Below are 21,379 nucleotides of genomic sequence, written 5' to 3'. Positions count from 1 at the left end.
ATCTAGTCGTTTACAAGAAAAGTTTGCCAAGCCAGCCCTGATGGGCTGGTGGTTAAAGTTCAGCACACTCCATTTCAGCGGCCTGGGTTCGGTTCCTGGGCATGGAACCACACCACTCGTCTGTCAGTAGCCATGTTGTGGCAGCAGCTCACATAGAAGAACTAGAAGGACTTACAACTAGAATATACAGCTATGCACTGGGGCTTAGGGGAGGGGAAAAAAAAGAGAGAGGAACATTGGCAACAGATGTTATCTCAGGGTGAATCTCAGCAAAATAACAAAGAAAGGTTTGCCAACACCTGCTCTGCACAATTCAAGGAATTATTCTCTTTTTATTAAGTGGATACACCTTTATTTACATGGTTTTTGCCAAGCAACCACGCCTGCCCGTTGAGGTTGAGAAGAGTAAGAGCTACCCCTCTCCTAGCCATAAAGTTGAGTCTGCCGAGCACCTCCATATCATCAGGTAGAAGTGGTGCAATATATAGGGCAGGCTGAACAGGCCCTAAAGATTTAGTAGTCATATGAGCAGATCCTTCTCCATGGCTGATCTTCTTCAATCCACTTCTATAGTCTGGGAAGAGGAGGGGAAAAAAAGCAAGCTTTGTTTAGAGATGGCTCTCCATGATATGGTGACACCAATGGAAGTGGATGGTGCAGTGTTACAGCCCTACTCTGTATGGACCTGAAGGACAGTCAGGAAAGAAAATGGCTCCAGAAGGCAGAACTTCAAAGGGGATATCAGTGCACTTTTCCTAGAAGGAGAGATGGTCTGAAGTCAGGATCTATTCTGTTTTGTAAGTAGGAGCCGATGATTTGATTGGATGGCCAAGGACTAGGAAGGAGCAAGATTGAAGGATTGACAGCAAGAAGATTTGGAGAGGTAGATGGTGGATCCCCAAGAATGGTCCAGAAATGTGAGACAATCAGTGTCTCATGTAAATATTTACCCAAAGTTCCTTCAAAAGAGAAAGACTTTAATCAGGTGGATGAGATTACCAGCTCTGTGAGTTAGTCACCTTCCTCCCCCAGATAATCCAAGACTTGTTCAACAGGCTCATGAACAACCATCATTGGCTATGATGGTAGAGTCAGAAGTATTCCTAGGTGTAACATCATGGACTTCCTTTCTATCCTGCTGGTGGCTATTGCTACTTCTAAGTGTCCAACTGGCTCTGTGTTACCTAACCTGGGGTCCTAATATGGTAATATATTCCCCAGGGGCCCAGTCAACCCTCAATAACATGGGGCTCCTGCCTTCAAGTGGGAAGGCAGAAATTTGTGCTCCCTGGAATGGATCTGTGCTCTGAGTTTAGAATTGTTTTCCCTGCCCGCAATGCTCCTATCCCCTTCATTGCCTGTAGAAGTAATGGATGCCTAATATACTGCCAATGTATCCCACACAGCATTGCTTCTGATCAAGAAAGTCACTGTTCTCTGAAAGAAGTAAGCAATGGGATTAACAGGATTTATTCCCCATCCCCCAGAAGCAGCTGGTCTTATAGAATAGTAATGGCAACTAACATTTACATGCCAGGCACTATTCTAAGAACCTCACATGTGCCAACTCCTTTAACCCTTAGGACAGCCTTCTGCAGTAATTACCATAATTATACCAATTTCCAAGAAGAGGACACTGAAGCAGGAATAGTTAAGAAACTGCCTCTGGTCACTTGGATAGTAAAAGGGGACTGGATTTGAATCCAGACAATCCAGCTACAGAGCCTATGCGTGTAACCACTACTACATACTGCCTATAACAGAGGAGCAGACCATCAAAGACTCAGTTATGGAGCCTGACTAGGAACAAAGGCAGGTGAGGTTATAGTGTGTCTTAGGGCTGAAGTTTATTCTCTGAATCACTGGCCAATATATGGTGACATTTCTGCCATAGCAAGAATATACCCATCTGGGAATCAAGAAGGTAGAAGTGGGAGTTATGCCTCACTCCCACTGGGAAAATTCTGTTTATTTTCCCCATAACTCAGGGCTCCACTGATATAGAGGATTTAGAAGCCAAAGGAGGAAGAGACAAGTGGAATAAAACAACAGTCCCACTGAATTAGAAGCTGAGACTGTCACCTGGCCTTTGTAGGCTCCTCATGCCAAAGGTGAATAGGCAAAAAGGGGAGCTCCGGTGTAGGGTAGGGCTCTTGAGCCCAACTATAAGGGGAATATATCAGTTAGGGTACATTTGGCTTTAAACAACAACTACAGCAATATGCTGAGAAGTAACCTAAATCATGAGAAGTCTGAGGAAGGCAGTCCAAGGGTATATTCAGTGGCTCAAAAATTTCATCCAAGAACCAGGCTCTTTCCAGTCTCCTGCTCCTCCATCCTCAGCTGCTTGGCAGTGTCTCCCCTCATGGTGCCAATATGGCTGCCTCAGAGCCTGGAGTGAGGGAATGAGCGAGGCAAAGAACCAGAGATGAATAGGTGGAGCACGGAGGATTTTCAGGGCAGTGAAAATACTCTGTATGATACTATAATGGTGGATACATGTCATCATACATTTGTCCAAACCCACAGAATGTACAACACCAAGAGTGAACACTAATGTAAACTATGGCTTTTGGATAACTATGTGTCATTGCAGGTTCACCAATGGTAACAAATGTACTACCACTCTGCTGGGGAATGTTGATAATGGGGGAGGCTATGCATGTGTGGGAGTAGAGGATTTACAGGGAATCTCTATACCTTCCTGTCAATTTTGCTGTAAACCTAAAATTGCTCTAAAAAAAATAAAGTCTTAAAACACACGCACACACACACACACACAGCAGAGAATGTCTCTCTACAGCAGGCCAGCAGTTTCCAGGCAGTGTCAAGTTCCAGCGCTGGAGGGGGTGCTGGCCCGAGCATCCCCTGTCAGCTGGGCAGCAGCAATTGTCTTTCCAGGCAGTTCCATTGATGTGATCTTGGTTGTGGCTCTGACTTCCTCGCCTCCATTTGTTCCTGGTTGTGTTCTGACCCCGATTTTCCAGCTTTCCCAATGAATCAATGAGCTCCCCAATGTCTCTTCAGTATATCTTTTTTCTGTTTATATCTGTAAGAATTGATTTTTGTTGTTTGTAGTTACTTAGCTAAGAAGTCTGACTGACAACATGGCTGTTTAATTGGTTCATTAAAAATGAGGTTTTCTCTATGTTGTTCTGTTTGGTGTTCTCAAAGGGTTTCAAAAGATGACCAGAGAGTAAATATACCATTACTAGAACGTAGACCATATTTATCTAGTCTATATTTTATTTTAATGGCCTCCTCTCAGTAAAATTCAGGCCATACAAATCCTGAAAGTTGACCTGGGAAAAGGGATATAGCTGCTCACAAATACCATTTATTGAGTACTTAGTATGAGACAGGTACTATGAAAAGTACTTTAGTATGGATTTAATTCTCACATCTTCCTGTGAGGAAGACACTACTGTCTAACTGTGTTTTACATATGAGGAAGTCGGTTTGAAGATGGGTCCCACATGGTACAAATGGCAAATGACCTGGGTCTGCCTGACTGGAAAGGCCCAGGATCTCTCCAGTGTACCAGGTCATTATTTTCATTTACTTTTGCTATCAGAAATTGAAGGGACAGATTTTATCCTACAAAATCTCCATAATACTGCTCAGCCATAGTTGAAGTTAATATCAAAAGCATCTATCTTGGAGTCCATCCAAAGGATTTTGTTCTGGAAGGACCATAAAGACATTGATCACTTTTAAATGTAGAGTAAGGTCAGTGGCACAAACAGTGAGGTTACTTTTAAAGTGTGGCTCCAGGCAATGTACCCATTTTAACTGAGCGTCATCTGCCTGGAGCTGGACTTGTTCGTGGAGCCTGTCCACCCACATGCCCTCTAAGAGAAAGTCCCGCTTCCAGTCCCTATTAGCTGAAGCTGACACGTTTTATACTAATTGCCGCAGCTGACGAGCCATGGACAACCTGCCTAAAGGTATGCAGCCTGTCTGGGAAAGATGGGCCATTCATACGGCTCTTGTGGGAATTAGGAACTGGGAAACTGAGAGACTGAGCTGAAGTAAAGGGATGCTCTGATGTCAAACTGATTCAAAAATCACACAAAAGCTAATGTTATGAGGAAGTAAAGTCTATGCTCTATAAAAGAGAGGATAGGGAAGTTGGTCAGTGGAGATAAGAGGATAGAGTAGATGGGCAGAGAGAAACAGGATGATCTGAGACAGAGAGGAAAAGGAAGGGTGCGGGGGATGAGGCGAGAGAGAGGAGGAAAGTAGAGATGCTAAGAGAGAGACCTGGTCCTGGGGCTTCTGGGATTTTCTGAATTTCCCAGCAAACTTTAGTGAGCCTCTGTTCCTTACCACCACAGGATCCTGTTGGAAATGCTCATCCTCAAGAACTTTTAAAAAGGAAACTTATGAACTAATTTGTCATCTTTTCAGTTTTCCCCCATTCTTCTTCCTGTGACCTAACTCATCCAAAGGCTGGAACCAAGAGAGAAGTGAAATGGAAAGCAAGAAGTGGGGATAATCCACAGACATCGGAACCAGACTGTGAAGGGTAGAACTTGATTACATTGTGCTTAGAGCTGGGTTTTCATAACCCCTGTGCTCCCCTCTGTGGATAAAGGCAGAATTGAGAGTATTTTTCATTCTATAAACCCTAACAACGTAAGCAAAATGCAATTCTTTTTTTCTCTATTTCAAGACTATGAAAGAAACGCATCAGCCCATTTCCTTATAAAAGCTATCTTTTTCTGCTCCACTTAAGTCTAAGGTGTTCTAAACACACACACCTTGATCCTTCCTCTAAAATGTCACGCAGGTGGTCTGAGAGAGAAAAGCCAGAGTGGGCAGTCATTTTGCTATAGGTTATCCAAAAGACTAACATGTTCCTTCTCCACACAAAAGTGCTTCAGACCGAAGCAGTGTCAGCCAGCAGACTGCGGGCCCCTCTCCCTTTCTGATCCCCTAGCGATGATCGCCTGCACAGCTGGGGAGCTGATGCAGGCACTGAGGGCGGTTTCCTCTGAGGCTGCTGTGCTTTCGCAGCTCCTTCAGCCAATCGACAGAGAACGTTCTCCTGGTTCCTCCCTGCTTCTGTCTCTTCTTATTTACCATTGTTTTTCTTTGCCTGGCGTGGCTCAGAACGTGAGTCAGCCAAAGAGAAACTGTGGTGCAGTGCTTACACCTCCGGACTCTAGACACAAACTTCGAGCCTTCAAATCTTGCCTGTGCCGCTTAAAATAGATCCCTCTGAAGCTGTCTCCTCATCTGTAAGATGTGAACGGTATTACTAGTTTCTACTGTAGGACTGAGTTAATATTTGTAAAGGTGACTAGTACCCAGTGCACCAGATAAGTGTTTGCTAAGTCGATAAGCAAACCCGCTCCAAAGGGGACTCCTCATTCCAGATAGAACAGCCAGGGTAGCGGAAACAGCTTTGCTTGAAAAGAACTGAATTGTGTTTCTTGTTATAAAGTGATTTTTTCCTTGCAGGGAATTTCCACTTGCTAATTAATCTCTACTAGGCCACTGAATAAAGTAAGAGTGTTTCAAATTATAGGTAACTTGTTTTTAGAAAAAAGGAAATTAAATACAGAAATGCTCCATTTAAGTAGGGGTTAATTAACTGGCAATTTAGAGCATGGAAATCAGTAACAATAAAAAAGAATGGAGGACTTTGGGGTAGTTGTGCCAAGAGAGCTGGGCTGAATCCCAGCTCTGCAATCTTTTAACTATTTGACCTTTGGCAGGCCCCTACCCTCCCTGAGCTTCAGTGTCTGCAAAATGGGGACACTTTTCCCCAACTCACAGGTGGTCCTGAGGAAGAAGTAAGAAACAGCACAGGGCAGGCCATTAGTGTGTGGCACTTAATGACTCAACAAATGTCTGAATTTAAATTTGAAAATAGTTTCCACTGAGCTCATACACACAGTCGTTCAGTGTTTGGCTCAGGACCGAATGACTTCTTCTTTAGGCACAATTGTACCAAGCTGGGTCATCTAATTTCCCAGCCACAACTGACCAACATGATGGGCAGTTCAAGAATGCTGCAAAGGGGAAACACATTGACAGGTGATAAAAGAGACAGGGTTAATAGAGACAATAAATACATACAGGAGAAGATAGAAAATTTTATGAAAATAAGACAAAACAATTGCAAAGTTTAGTAGTCTGGGTCTTTTAGTGTAGGCAAAAATAGTCCTCCAACCTAAGTTGCCTCTGAGGGACTCACTACATGGCAGCCCAAAGCTATGATTGACGATCATAGCATGGCAGCCCAATGCAATGATTCACATTCATGGCGTCTAAAGACTGTTGGCATACACAACAATACACAATGAGTCTCTCCAAAAAATCCTGTTAGGGCTGAGTGTGCCTGCACCCCCGGGGAAAGGGACCTGGAAGAAGGAATCACAATATTGTCTCTCGTTATTTGAAAACAAAAGTCAAGAAGACTAGGAAAGAGGCTACTTGAGGGCCCAGCTCGTCCCTACAGGACCATTAAAGATTTGAAAGGCCTTGGAAGATACTGTTTCACTAATTATGTAGAAGCATTTGGAGCCTAGTTAAGTTATGCTCCTATCTGCTAAATAGGAAACTGTTTCCCCTTGAAGAGAAAAAGAAGGTTGTAATAGAAAGGGCTGGCTGGGGAGGTGGGAATGGTCAGACCATGGGGCAGGTTGCCCGTAGAGAAAAATAGTACAGAAGGCAGTCAGCCCCTATCACAGGCGGTTCAGAGCTTGGCTGCTGAAGCCAGATGCATGGGTTCAAACCCAGGTCTGCCTCTTATTGTTTGAATGATCTCCTGCTTAATCTGACTTAATCTCTTCTGTGTAAAACAAATACCTTTAGCATTGTTGTGAAGATAATTGTGAATACACAAGGCACTTAAAAAACTGCCCGGCACACTGTGATAATTTGACCAATGCTAGCTATGCTCAAATGCATCCTTCACATATGTTTTACTTTCCTGTACTTGTAGTAATGGATAATTGGGTTGCCTCAATTCCACTTACCAAAAACAGTGTTGCAATGAATACCTTCAAATTTTCAATCAATATGCATTTATTGAGTGCCTAATATGTGCTGAGCAATATTTCTTTTGGGTCCTGTGCAAGAGCTTCTTCCCAGAGGCATATACCCAGGAATGGGTTGCTGACCTAATTTCACTGAATGTTGATCACCTGCCCACAAATTTACATGTGTGCTGGCAGCACCTGAGGGCTTTTTCTTCCCCACATCCTTGTCAACACTCAATGTCATCAGACTTTTTAATTTTTGCCAACCTGATTGGTGAAAACTGGTATCTTAATATTCATTTCTGTGACTAGCACAATTGAGCATGTCTTCATATACTTGTTAGTTATTCTGATATCCTTTTCTGAGAATTGTCTACAGGTATATTTTGCCCATTTTTCTATTCAGTTTCCTATCTTTTTGTTCTTGTTGATTTGAAGTGGTTTCTTGTATATTTTACATATGTAGTACTTGCTAATGTTGGATATTGGAAATATCTTCTCCCAATTCATCAACTTGTTATTACCTTTGGTTAGATTGTCCTTATTGAACAGAAATCCTGTAGTGCACTGAAGGTACCAAACTCAGCTCAACTTCTAACTAGACTGAGTTATCTACGACCTGTCTATGACATATCTGTCAGATACGTCAGGCCTATCAGAAAAAGAAGTATACCCATTTCTGGACATAAAGGCTATTTATCTCAGTCTCAACTGTGATTCTACACACAATGACCGGCATTTAATCAAAAATTATAGGATACACAAAAATCAAGGGGAAAAAACATTGTCAAGACATAAAGCTATCAAAGATCCTGATTCAGAGATAACCCAGACGTTCAAACTATCAGAAAGGGACTTGAAATAACTATGACTAATATGCTAAGGGATCTAGTGGAAAAGGAAGACAAAAAGCACGAGGGAATTTCAGCAGAGATGGAAACCATAATAAATAGCCAAAAGTTACACATTCTATTTTTATTCTTCTGGTTATTTCTGGTTTTGCACATTGGCCAGTTCTGCTCCATCATGTTTCATCACTGGAAATCAAGAAAATTGGACCTGTGGAGACATGACACTGAGACATCTTCCTCTAGGCTATTTATTCATCAAGCACCCAAGGCACAGTACCTTCAGCCTCTGAGTTGTCAATGAAAAATAATCCATAACCAATATATAAATGAAAATTTGGGTGAGTTTATTCTGAGCTTAAATCTGAGGATTATAACCCAGGAGAGTCCTTCCCCAAAGGAACAGACAACTCCAAAGAAGTGGGGGTATACAAGGTGGTTATATACCCTCAAAGAGTATGTTTCACATATGATTGAAATGTCCCTTTTACAATAGTCACGAGGCTGCTCTGTCAGCACAGCGATTGATGGAAACGGCAGATAGGTCTGCTGTCTCAGTGAACGCTGCGGGGTGGCAGGTGTGTTGCCTCGGGCTGGGCGGTCACAGATGAGCGCTGCAATCCGTTCCCAGCCTAAAGAAAGATGCTTAATCTTTAAGGAGATGCCAACGTTGGGGGGGAGAGAAGTTGCACCTTTATCTCAAGGGCCTTTGCTCTTGCCATAGGGAATCTCTAAAGCAGATATACAATGCATGCTCAACGGCCTCCCTCAGTCAGGCCCTTTTGGAAAGACAAGGTCAGGCCGAATTAGGTTCACACAAAATGGCTTCCTCATATACTCCAATATATCCTGTTACTTGCCATTTTTATTTGTCAGAGTGTTTTTTTTTTTTAAAGATTTTATTTTTTTCCTTTTTCTTCGCAAAGCCCCCTGGTACATAGTTGTATATTCTTAGTTGTGGGTCCTTCTAGTTGTGGCATGTGGGATGCTGCCTCAGCGTGGTTTGATGAGCAGTGACATGTCCGTGCCCAGGATTCGAACCAACGAAACACTGGGCCGCCTGCAGCGGAGCATGCGAACTTAACCACTTGGCCACGGGGCCAGGCCCCAGTCTCTGACTTTTTTAAGGACTTTCAGAAATGTTTGAGACCCGAGAAAACTGTCTCTCAAATACCAAAAGAAAACCATGTGTTTGATATGCTATGGGGCAGGGTAGTGGGGATTCAAAGAAGAAGTGCTTAGAACCTATGCAAGTCCGACGCCAGCCTTGAACCTCCTTGGGAATGATCTCCTACCTCCTTTGTTTAGCCTACAGCTTGTTATTTGAGAGCATTGGCTGATAGAGTACAATGGAGAATAACAGAGAATTAGACTGTTTAATGCTGAAAGCTACAGTGGAGACGATCCATCCAGGTTTTCAAACTGTGCCTCAGATGCAAATGGAAGGTTGAGGCAATGAGACTCTGGTCCATTTTGCTCCTGTTTGTACCCTCATCTCCTACAACTCCCTGCCTACTGCTATCAGAGTAGCTCCACTGGATCTGTTTAATGCACTGGGACTCCCTGTAAAGTTTTGTTTGGAAAATGAGTTCACTGCTTAGTGTTAGAAAAACACTGATCTATTCTGACTTCATTATTTGACTAGTCAGTGCCCTGAGGCTTAGAGAATTTATCTAAGTTACCCAAGGTCTCCCTCTCCCAACTAGCTAATAAAGCCAGGTTTCCTGAATCCCAGTTCAGGACTATTTCTTTAGGCAGAGACTGAGGAATCCCAGATAATAGAAAGCAAATTTGTTCCAAAATCTGCCCCTGACCTTGTGTTGAGAAGGTGTTACTGCTGCCTTAGGAGGCAGGGGGGTTTTGCTGGGGCAGTCGCGATGGGGTTCCATCAGCCTTTCTCAAGTGCTGTTTTGCAGGCCAAGGTCACATTCTGGGACTTGGAGATCTTTGTGAAGGTCAAAGAGAGCATCTGTGAAGCTAACCAGAGGAATAAAAACCATTTCATCTCATTTTTAGTACATGAGTTATCCTCCAACTTCCACCCCTTAAGAGAGAGCTCCCATTTCCCATTAAAGAAAAAAACAACAAAGATTTACAGCTAACGAGAAATCTAATCAGTGAAAATGCAAAAAACCAGAGAGTATATAAAGGCGTAAGAATGCATCTGTGATAGCAAAGAATGACTACTGACCAAGTAAAGCTTTGTTAGTCACCCAATACAGAAGGCACACACTCCCCGGGGCTACTGAGCACTCGGAATGTGGCCAGTCCAAACTGAGATACACTGGAGGTGTAAAATACACAGCAGAATTAAGACTTAATACGAAAACATTTTAAAAGAATGTAAAACTTCTCAATAATTATTTTATTGCTTCATGTTGACATGATAATATTTGGGGTGTACTGGATTAAATAAACTGCATGAAAATTAATTTCACTGGTTCTGTTTGCTGTTTTTAATGTGGCTACTGGAAAAATTTAAATTACATGTTTAAGCATAATGCTTATATTTCTATTTGGACAGCACTGAGCTGAAAGGAACTAATTCATGTCCACTGCAAATGAGCTGAGAAGATGGGTTCTTTCCAGTACCTTCCTCCCTGCATGGCCTGAGAGGGTCTCCTTCAAAGGGCAGCTCGAGGCTCTGGACTCAGACCCTCAAATTACGTGCCTTCAGGGAGTGGCCACTGAAGTTCTTTCTTAAGAGTAATTTGCTTTCACCTGGGGTATGCAGTTTAACAGGTTTTCAGGGTTATGAGATAATGGCCTAAAGGGCAAATTCCATTTTAGTTGATTTTCAAGCACCAGTTCTGTCGAGTTAAAGCGAAAAGTCCCTATGATGAATTTCTACCTTGTCTAGGTATGTGAGACCAGGTCTGTTAAGATCAGAAACATAATAAAACATATGTTGCTCACCACTTTGCCTAACAGAAATCTCTGGAAGTTTTATCTTTTGACATCTCTAAAGAAAACCTTTAATTAGACAAATACTTAAGTTTAGTTTCACTGAAGGTGCCTGACGTAAAACAAAACTGAAGTTGTTTTGTTGGCTTATGATAAACTTTCTCTTTCTTGTAAAAAAAGTTTTGGGTTTCTGAGACGTGAGAGGCACGATACTCAGAGCTGAAGTTTGATTAGCACTGAAAATTGCTGGAGCTCTGAAGAAAAACACAATTATAAAGAACCTGTTGGAGTTCTAAAAATAAACCCCAAACAAACATAAAGTGCCTGTTTTTTTAAAGGGCAGTTGGATAGAAATTCAAATTTGCAACAGACTGAGTAATGGCCCTCAAAGATATCCACATCCTAACCGCTTGAACCTGTGAATGCTACTTTATATCGCCAAGGGACTGTACAGATGTGAATGAGGATCCTGATGTAGGGAGATTATCCTTGATGCAGGAAGATTATCCTGTATTATTCAGGCGGGCCCTAAATGTAATCACGTGTGTCTTTACAAGAGGGAAGCAGAGGTGATACCGACCCTGGTATCAGTTTCCCCACGTTAAACCCAGCATATATGGGGTTAAAACCAAAACACTCATTCCCTGCTTACTCTCTGGCTTCCTGCCTCCAGAATTCGCTATCCTCCATGGAGACAGACACCATCAAGGACAAGCACCTGGACCATCTCCTCCCCACAAAGAGATACGAGCTGGTGGGAAAGCTGCTGACCAGCAAGATCACAGGCTTCCTCCTCTCTGCAAGTGTCTCAAGGCCAAAGACAGGCTGGTGGGAGAGCTCCGACCAGCAAGGCCATATGCTCCCCCTCCCCTACCTAAAGCCCCAAATAAAAACCCTTCCTTTTAGCTTTTCGGGGAGTTTGGGAGTTGAGCGTTAGCTGCCCTCTCTCCTTGCTCGGCGCTGTGCAAAAAATAAAATTCCTACTTTCTTCCACCACCCCCGGTGTCAGAGATTGGCTTGCTGCGCAACGGGTGAGCGAACTCACTTCAGGTTCGGTAACAGAAGGAGACTTGACTACACAGGAGGAGAAGACAATGTGGTCATGGAACCAGACTGGAGTGACGCAACACAAGTGTTACCCAACCTGGTTCGTTTTTACCGGCCGCTCAGAAAGCCAAACACTGAGACGACGAGATTGCAGCAGAGACAGAGTTTAATCACAAGGCAGCCACATGAGGAAGCGAGAGCATGAGCCTCAAATTCACTTCCCAGAAAATAGGGACTCAGGGATATTTATGGGATGGGGGGCCAGGTGGTCTGAAATGTGGAGAGAGGTGATTGGAGGTGAGGTAATTGATGATCTGTGCAAGCTTAGACTTCATGCCTCTTCCTAGGACCCATGTTCACAAAATGGTGGCGTTAGCATGATCTGAGGGTGGAGTTTTTAGCCTCTTCACATAAAAAGGTCGCCTATCGGACATCTGCTCGGGCCTAGTTGATGAGTTGGTGGTCTCAACCGGCCTGAAGTGGACAAGGAATTCTAATTCCTGAAAAACAGCTCACACCCCCATTACCATGGTGACCCAGGTTCCAGGAAGATGTTATCTCTAGGAGTCTAGTGGGAGTCAGACAGCACATTGCCTAAGCAATACAGTTAACGATAGGTGGGTTAAACAGCTAAAAGCTATAATCAGTAATTGCAAAAAGGAAAAAACTTTAGTACCTAGACACTTAATCATCAATGGCCATTTGCCGGTTTCACAAACCAAGCAAGGTCGGCAGCCACAAGAAGCTGGAAGAGGCAGGCAACAGATTCTCCCTTGGAACCTCCAGAAGGAAGCTGCCAACATCTGGATTTTAGCCCCACAGACTCTTTTCAGACTTCTGGGCTCTAGAACTCCAAGAGAGTAAATATCTGCTGTTTTCAGCCACTGCACTTGTGACAATTTGTTATGGCAGCAATAGGAAACCAATGCAGGACCCCAGTGACTTCACAAAATTAACCCTGAGGCTGAATATTTTTATCCTTCAATCGCATTAATTTTTACAGGTTTGAAGCATGGCAAATAGAAATCTTTAAGATAAAGGTCTTGGGAGAACACAAATTAAAGGTTAAGTACTCTAAATGGCATTTGCTCCCTCATCTTTCCTACCTTTTATCCCAATCTCTGGCCTTGGATCTTCCTGATACTGGCTCAACACAAGGGTGACATAAGAGAAGCCATATTGTAGAAAAGAAACCACATTGTAACTTTAAATGACCTCTGATTAACTAGCCCAGACACGATCGATCGATCGATCGGCAGATTTTATGGCCCCCCCCACACCCCCAGCTTTAGAAAGTCGATAACTTTGTTCCTTTAAGTTCCTTAGGAATATGATGGCCTCCCAGGCAGAGAGCCTATGCTGATGGCCATCATAGATGACAACTGAAAGATCAGGGTATAGGGCTCCATTCTCTGATGCATATTTAGTAAAACAAAGGACTATCAGGAACCAGGACCAGATGTCTGCCCCCACCCGGAGATCAGATGGAGGACCCACCTAGAGACCAGCCCCCTATATAACTGGTCTGTAGTCTTTGTTCTGTAAGATGGTTCTTTCGGACATTAGTCAGCCATCTTCCCTCTTGCTGGCAAGCTGTAATAAAAAGTCTTTTCTCTCCTACCACCTTGCCTCCTGACTATTGGCATGTCTTGCAGCGAGCAGAGGACCCCCCTTGGGCAGTAACATTCCATCCCCTGTCCTTCCTTGCCCTCCCTCTCCCCATGTCCTCCACCCCTGGTTTAGCATCCACCCAGATGCAAGTTCAGATTCACTTGTATGTCTGACTTGCCAAACCTCCTTCATGTTAACAAAAATGATGAGGATTTTTAGGCTGCTTAATTTTAAAACGGTTTATGACGAGGATTTTTAGGCTGGTTACTTTTAAAACTAGAGATAAGAAGCAGGCTCTGAGGAGTGGAATTTGTTTGCCCTTTGATCAGAGACAATTGCATTTGTGAAGGGAATCTCCATGCCTCCCTCTCTGCACCAGGAGGAAGGGGGGATGGCCTTATCTCTGGAAACTCTTAATGGGGACGGCAAGAACTTAAGTTGTTTACTGTCTGGCAACCTCATGTAACTGACCCCCTACCCCAAAATCCTCCTTTGTCTTTAGCTGAAGATAATATTTGAGCGGTGACTTCTGCCATTTACTCAATCCGGTTTGATTCTTATCTAAAAGTTGTGGGACCGCCCAACGGCCGGACCCTACCGGCACTGGTACCATTTTAACTTTTTTTCCTTTGTCTTGTAAAGAGATGACTCACATACCCATGCCTTAAATTTAGCCCTAACCCTCAACTCAGGGCAGCAGCAGGAGCTCTGACTGCCCGTGGGTCCTGTCCCCATGCTATTCCACACTATTCTCTAAATAAAAGAGCACTACTGCCAGATCTTGAGAGTCTAAGAAATCTTTCTTTCGACTCCTCGGCTCACCGACCCCGCATCAAAAAACATTCCAATTTTCTTTGTCAAGCTATGTATGGTATGATAGTTAATAAATATAACTATCAGCTCATGGTTTATTATAAATACTAACTCATTTATTCAACAAATACTTACTGAGTAGCAATTATGCCCGAGACATTGTGCTAGATCCTGGCAAAACAACTGTGAACAAGGTACGTGTGGTCTTTGCCTTCATTTACAGATTAGTAAAGGAGATGGACTAAATCAAGTAAATACATCAATGCATAAAACTACCAGCTGCAGTTAAATGTTCTGATGGAGACAAAGAGAGTGCAGTGGCCGGGAATGACAGAGCTGGCCTCTCTTAGGAAGGGGCATTTGTGTTGTAAAGGAGCTCACCTTACAAAGAGCAAGGTGGGGCTGAAGGGAGCATCTCACATAGAGAGACAGCACTCAGAGGACCCAGGTAGGGCAAGAGCTTATGGTGTTCCAGGACAGAAACAAAACCCATCTGGGTGGAGCACAGTGGGAGGAGAGGAGGACGGCACAAGATGAAGTTAGAGAGGCAGGCAGGGGACAGATGACTTAGGGATTCAAGGGTAATGGCAGACAACGCTGTTCCCTTTTCTTCTAGTGAACAGCCTAGAAGTGTCAGGACCTGAAATGCCTCTAGCTAAGGAATATGGCAATAATTGAAGCTTTACCAATAGAGATGCACTCCTCTAAGTTTGGAAATTTTATCCGGATATCCTCCACTGTCCAGAAGCACTTTAAACCATTATCAGTTAACACTTTGGTGGGTGATGTGGGGTCGGTGAGCCGAGGAGTCAAAAGAAAGATTTCTTAGACTCTTAAGATCTGGCAGTAGTGCTCTTTTATTTAGAGAATAGTATAGAATAGCATGGGGACAGGACCCACGGGCAGGCAGAGCCGCTGCTGCTGCCCCCACTGGCATGGGGACAGGACCCATGGGCAGGTGGAGCTGGTGCGCGAGGACAAGACCCACGGGCAGTCAGAGCTCCTGCTGCTGCCCCGAGTTGAGGGTTAGGGCTAAATTTAAGGCATAGGTATGTGAGTCATCTCTTTACGAAGACAAAGGAAAGAACATGGAAAAAAGTTAAAATGGTATCAGTGCAGGTGGGGTCTGGTCGTTGGGTGATCCCATGACTTTTAGACAAGAATCAAATCGGATTAAGTAAAGGTCAGAAGCCACCACCCTAAATCAGTTACATGAGATTGCCAGACAGCAACCAACTTAAGTTCTTGCCTTCCCCATTAAGAGTTTCTAGGGATAAGGTCATTTCTCTTCTTCTTCCTGGTACAGAGAGGGAGGCACCTTTTACAGATAGAGATTTACCTTACAAATGTAAATGTGTCCCAACAAGGGCAAGTTCCATTCCCCAGAGCCTCCTTCCCTGTCCCAGTTTATCAAAAGCAATCAGCCCAAAACAATCCCTATGCCAAAGAGTCATATCTTGGGGTGGCCAATTTCAGGTCCCTACAAGCTCATCCTCGCCTTCCTTCACAAACGCAAATGTCTCTCAAAAGGGCAAGCAAAATTCCAGTCCTGGGAGCCTGCTTCTCATCTGTAGTTTTAAAAGTAACCAGCCTAAAATCCTCATCAGTGGGAATTAGTTTTCTGGACTCCTTTCCTTCATTCAACTTTTACTGCATGCCCTTTCATGCCAGACAGCCCTGCTTGGGGTGCTACACGCATCCTGCATATCTAGGATAGGAGAGACTCTGGCCCCGCCCTCATGGAGCACAGTGGTGGTAAAGTGCCATGAGGTAAAATGACAGGGAACAAATGAGAGTGGCTCACAGGAGGCCCCACCTGATCTGGGAAAGAGATGACAGCTTCAGGAAGGAAGTGGCCCTTAAGCAAGGAACTGAAGAATGAATGGGAGTTGGGCAGGTTGGCATATGTGTGGAGGGGCACTGGAGAGGAGTGTTCCAGGCACAGGGAGTCCTACGGAATTAGCACACGAGAGGAGAAGAGAGAAGTCCAGTGCACAGGAGTGAAAGTGCGAATGAAAGAATGGGAACTGGAGGGTAACCGGCAGTATAGTGCAGGCCGTGGAGGCTCTGGTAAACAAACTTGGACTCCACTCAAGAACAAAGAGAGGCTGTTAATGGGTCATGAGCAGAGGAGTGATAGGATCGAGTTTGTATTTCTAAAAGATCACTCATGTTTTGGTGTGGAGAACGAGATTTGAGATACACAAGAGTTAGAGTGAGAGAACACTTAGGAGGTGATTGCAGGCCTTCGTGCAACGTATGATGGTGGCTTGAATGAGGATGGTGGCAATGGAAACTCCCTAATTGCAGAACGTACTTAATCTTTGCATTGACACATTCACAATTTAGGTTAAATATCAAGTCTTTATCAATGATGTTTAAACACTGGGGATGATTTTCATTCCTTCATAAAAAAGTAGACTATTATTTTTTATATAAATGAAGTTCGTTTCAGTTTCAAGCCCTCATTCTTCCGGAAATTAGAAACTTGATTTGTCAGTTTGGGGTTCTCTCCACTTCTTTCTTGGTATTAAACTGAATTTGGGGAGGAAGGTATGCTGAGATCTTCTACAAGGTGGTGTTGGGTGAAAATCTGGTCTCCTTGATCATGTTCTATTCTGGGATCCACTGACACATCCTTGGTCCCATCTGACCTGTGGTCAGAGGTTCATCAGGCTTCTGCTGCATCATCTTTGTTCCATCTTGATACCTCCTCAGGTCCACTGATCCCTATCCTACGTTTAAACTGTTCTCCAAGGACATAGAAAATATTCTGCTTCTTCCAAAACAATCTGGCTGTGGACAACACTTTGAGGCCGTCTCAGCCCTGCTATGCCAACATGCCATGTATCTCTCTTCTGCTCTAGAAACAGGCTTTGTGTGCAGGACTAATGGTTTCTTGTGGGATCTTGGGGACTGACTGAAGAGATATTTAGAAGGAAAAAATGATTGTATTTGATGACATATACGTCAAGAGTGAGGCTTCAGGAATGACTCCTAGATCTTTTTGCATGAAAAACTGGAGGGGAACTTTCAGTGAGACAGGAACCTTGGAAGAGGAGCAGGAGTAGGGCAGTGGGCTAGAATCGAGGTCACTTTAGGAACATAATGTGTCTGAAACATTCAAGAAGAGATATAGAGGAAGTGGTTGGTAATGGGGGAGTCTGAAGCTTGGAAGAGGTCTGCGATTGGAAATACACACACACACACACACAAACACACACGGTGTGCTTTTTCAGTGTAAAGGAGATGATGGTGGAAGCCATGGGACAGCATGAGATCCCCTGGAGAAAGAGTGTAGAGTAAAATGAGAAGAGGGCTTGGGAAAAAGACTGAGGAATATTCAAAGATTGGGTAAAAGGAGAACCAGCAAGACAGCCACGGAGGTAAGAGGAAAACAAGGAGAATGTCATGAAACAGAAGTTTCCAGAAGAAAGTGTTTCAAGAAGGTAGGAGTGGTTAACAATGTTAAATGCCAACACCCAGAGATCAACTAAGATGAAAACTGAAAAGTATCCTTTGGACTTCAAAGTCATTGGTGATCCCAGAAAGAGAAATTCCAGGGTATGGAAAAGGCAAAAGCTAAACTGGTGTGAAGAGTCTACAATGAACACCCGGGGCAGTCACTAGACACTTCAGAAGAGCCACACCTTCACAGGAGAAATAATTAGCCCTGAGGTCAAGGCTACTACAAACCCACTCCAAGAAAGCTCAAGAACAAGCTTCAGGGGCTAGCCTGGTGGTGCAGCCGTTAAGTTCGGATGTTCAGCTTCGGCAGCCCAGGGTTTGCTGGTTTGGATCCTGGGTGTGGACCTACCCACCACTTGTTAAGCCATGCTGTGGCAGGTGTCCCACACATAAAATAGAGGAAGATGGGCATGGATGTTAGCTCAGGGCCAATCTTCCTCAGCAAAAAGAGGAGGATTGGTGGCAGTTGTTAGCTCAGCACTAGTCTTTCTCAAAAAAAAACAAAAACAAAAACAAACAAGCTTCAAAAGGCCAAGCTGATGCACAAAAGATTAACTGCCTGCTAGAAAAGGTCTAATACTCTTTAACTAAAATATTCTTTAACTAAGATAACAAACTCCAGTGCTCAATAATAAAAATTCACAATTTCTGGCATTCAATTAGAAATTATTATATATAAGAAGCAGGAAATCGGAACCTATAACCATGAGAAAAATCATTCAATGGAAACAAATCTAGAAAGAAGAGAGAACACAATTAGCAGACAAGGACTTCAAAAGTTACTATAAATATGCCCATGTATTTAGAGGAAAACATGAATATAATGAGAAGTAGAAGATATAAAAAAAGAAAACATAAGCAAGATTTTTTTCAGTAAACCTCCTCACCCCTTAGCCCCCAAAGCAATAACTAGCCCTATAGCCTCTTTTGTATAAAAGATGCTTCTTGTAACTTTGTACTTTTGCTCCCCTGGATGGAAGTATTTTTAAATTGTCTTGGAGAACATATCATACATAATCCTAAAGAAAGATTAAAGTGACCTTGACAGGTGCTGGGGTAGTAGGGAGCTAGGTGTGATTGCGACAGAATTCCAGATGCACTTCTGCCCCCAACTGACACTGTTTGTACAAAGCAATGACTTCCTGGTCTCGGAGCAGAGCAGCTGGCTAGGGTGGAACGGATGACCAGGTTGCGTGTTCTCCAGAAGAGGTTGTTGTCTCAGGTCCACCTGCTGTTGGCCCATCTGAACCCAACAGTCCCGAGCTTTATTGCAGCACAACTCTCGTAATTTCTGGCCATATTATCTTTCTTTCCCTCTCCTTTTAAACATCCTTTGGGAGATTTAAGGGCACTTTTAAACATACCCTTAAAGTTAAAAGAGAAATATTAATTAAGAGGAAAACATCAAAGTTCAGGAGCTCATCTGAAATATTTCTGAGAATCTTTATCATTGCTATGTTGAGTCTCAGTCAAATCAGCAATTTTGGGTAAAAGGAGAAGGGGTGAATCTTCTCACCCAGTTCTCTACCCCAACGAAGGGGTTTAGGTCTCCCCTAAAGCTATTCATTCCAAATACATTGATCTCGAAGCTGAATTTTCAAATTTGAAATCTCTCATATCAGTAGCTTTTTCAAGTTTTTTCATATGTTGGAGAACTCAAGGGGGCTCACATTACTTTAGTTCACAGATCACTTCGGTTCCTGAAATAGTACTATCAAGTTTAAACTTTAAAATTCTGAATGATTAGACATATTTTTTTTTGGTGAGGAAGATTGGCCTTGAGCTAACATCTGTTGCCAATCTTCCTCTTTTTCTTAAGGAAGATTGGCCCTGAGCTAACATCTGTGCCCATCTTCCTCTATTTTGTATGTGGGATGCCGCCACAAAATGGCTTGATGAGTGGTACGGAGGACTGGGCCCAGGATCTGAACCTGCGAACCTCGGGCCAGTGCAGTGTACCATGTGAACTTAAATATTATGCCAGTGGGCCAGCCGCAGATTAGACATTTTTTACCTAGAATCTTTAACTGAAAACTCATTTATTTCTGCATGCTCATGCCAGTAAGGGAATTAGAGATTGTGGTTTTAGCTATTCCTTGGATGAAGGAAAACAGAAACGTGGGTCTCAGTTGAGTGCACTGAGCTGTCATGCTTCTATTTGGTGCCAGCTGGTCACCTGTTGGCAGGGCCAGAAGAGAGCCCCGGGACTAAATCCATCCTTGCCTTCTACATCCAGCTTCAAATAGAACATCTCCATCAGAACATTTGTCTACTCCCCGTGCAAGCTACGTCATCGAACCGAAAGCTTCTCTGCTCAAATAATGTCTGGTTATCAGCTTTATTATATATCCAACAAATTAAAAACTAAATTAACTTTGAGGAAATATCTTTCCATTATATCTTGTTTTAAGAGACACCAATCTCCTTGCAACAGAGCACACTTTTATTTCATAAACACATACAGCCGAGAAAAGCAATGATAAAAATAAAAACATAAGCACAAAATGACTTAAATATCTTTATCATCATTTGTATTAATTTATTATATGCCATAGACATTTTGCTCCTAAAATCTCTTCTTTCACTTACTTTAGTTCTTCATTTTATCCTCAATGGACATGTCTCCAACCATGAGAGGAAGATGGAGAAGAAAAGGAAAGTGTGCGGCCAGGACATTATAATGGCAATGACACATCATTAGGAACACAGTCATTTAACAGAGCAGGCTGAGAATGCATCATTAACAATCCAGACAGACCATCATCTTCCATCATCATCTGAAATTAAAAAGTACCTCCAAAAGAACTGTTTACTGCTTTGTCTGCAGAAAGTGCTATGAACAGTAAACCAGAGAGACCAAACAGCCTGTAGTGGATTGTTGGAGCACTTAAGGAGGTGTAAACTGTAATTAGCCATATGCTAGACTTTCACGGCCCAATAAGAAATATGCCTGATGGTGCAGGATCCCTGTGGCCCAGTTTTTCAGGTCAAAAGCAGAATGGCTGTTGAGTAAGAAATAATCCACAAAGGAAAGCTACAACAGTATTTCATTCTTTGGCTTCAAACAAAACAGAGGAGAGAGAACTCTTTCTGCGTGTGTTTACGATTGCAGTCACGTCGCTGAGTTATTATACGGGCCCAACTAGACTTTATGGCTTGGGAGATGGGCAGGGAAGGCCCCATCCAGCTAGAGCCCCAACCACAAAATCGTTGTGGATCTGGGGACACATTTACCTTGTTTACAAAGGAATCAGAGTGCAAATGTTTTACAAAGATAATGTTGTTCTATATTAATATTTCCAGACAAGAAAAAATGCTTCAGAGATGGGGCCTATACCTGAGAGAGGTCTCAGACACTAAAAAAAAGCACCAACTTTTGAGAACTTGGTTTTATGCACTGCTCTGCCAAATGTGTGACTTGCGGTCTACGCTTTCATCATCTTAAACATATTCTCTAACCACTCATAGCCTTAATTTATCATGTCTATATCGTGGGGGTTGGACTCAGTGATTTTTAAAAAATAGTATTCAAAATGTGTGTATGAGTGCACCCTCCCCATACCCTCATTTTCCTCAGAAAAACCATTAACTTTCATTCGATTTGCAAAAGATGCTGTGACTCAAAAAAGGTGAAGGAAGACTCTCAGCCCGGGCAGGCAAGGAAAAGAAAACGGAGAATATTCACAATCCGAGCTG

General features: G+C 43.2%; 1 long non-coding RNA gene across 1 annotated transcript in view; it reads right to left on the bottom strand.

Annotated features, from left to right (window-relative positions):
* The window catches only part of LOC111773544 (uncharacterized), a 43,005-nt gene that overhangs the window by 14,776 nt on the left and 6,850 nt on the right, over window positions 1-21,379 (bottom strand). The gene's annotated exons all lie outside the window — the stretch shown is intronic.

Source organism: Equus caballus, chromosome 5 (genome assembly GCF_041296265.1).
Source record: "Equus caballus isolate H_3958 breed thoroughbred chromosome 5, TB-T2T, whole genome shotgun sequence".
Lineage (NCBI taxonomy): Eukaryota > Metazoa > Chordata > Mammalia > Perissodactyla > Equidae > Equus > Equus caballus.
Note: the sequence above shows the minus strand (reverse complement) of the source record. Positions and strands in the feature narration are given on the sequence as shown.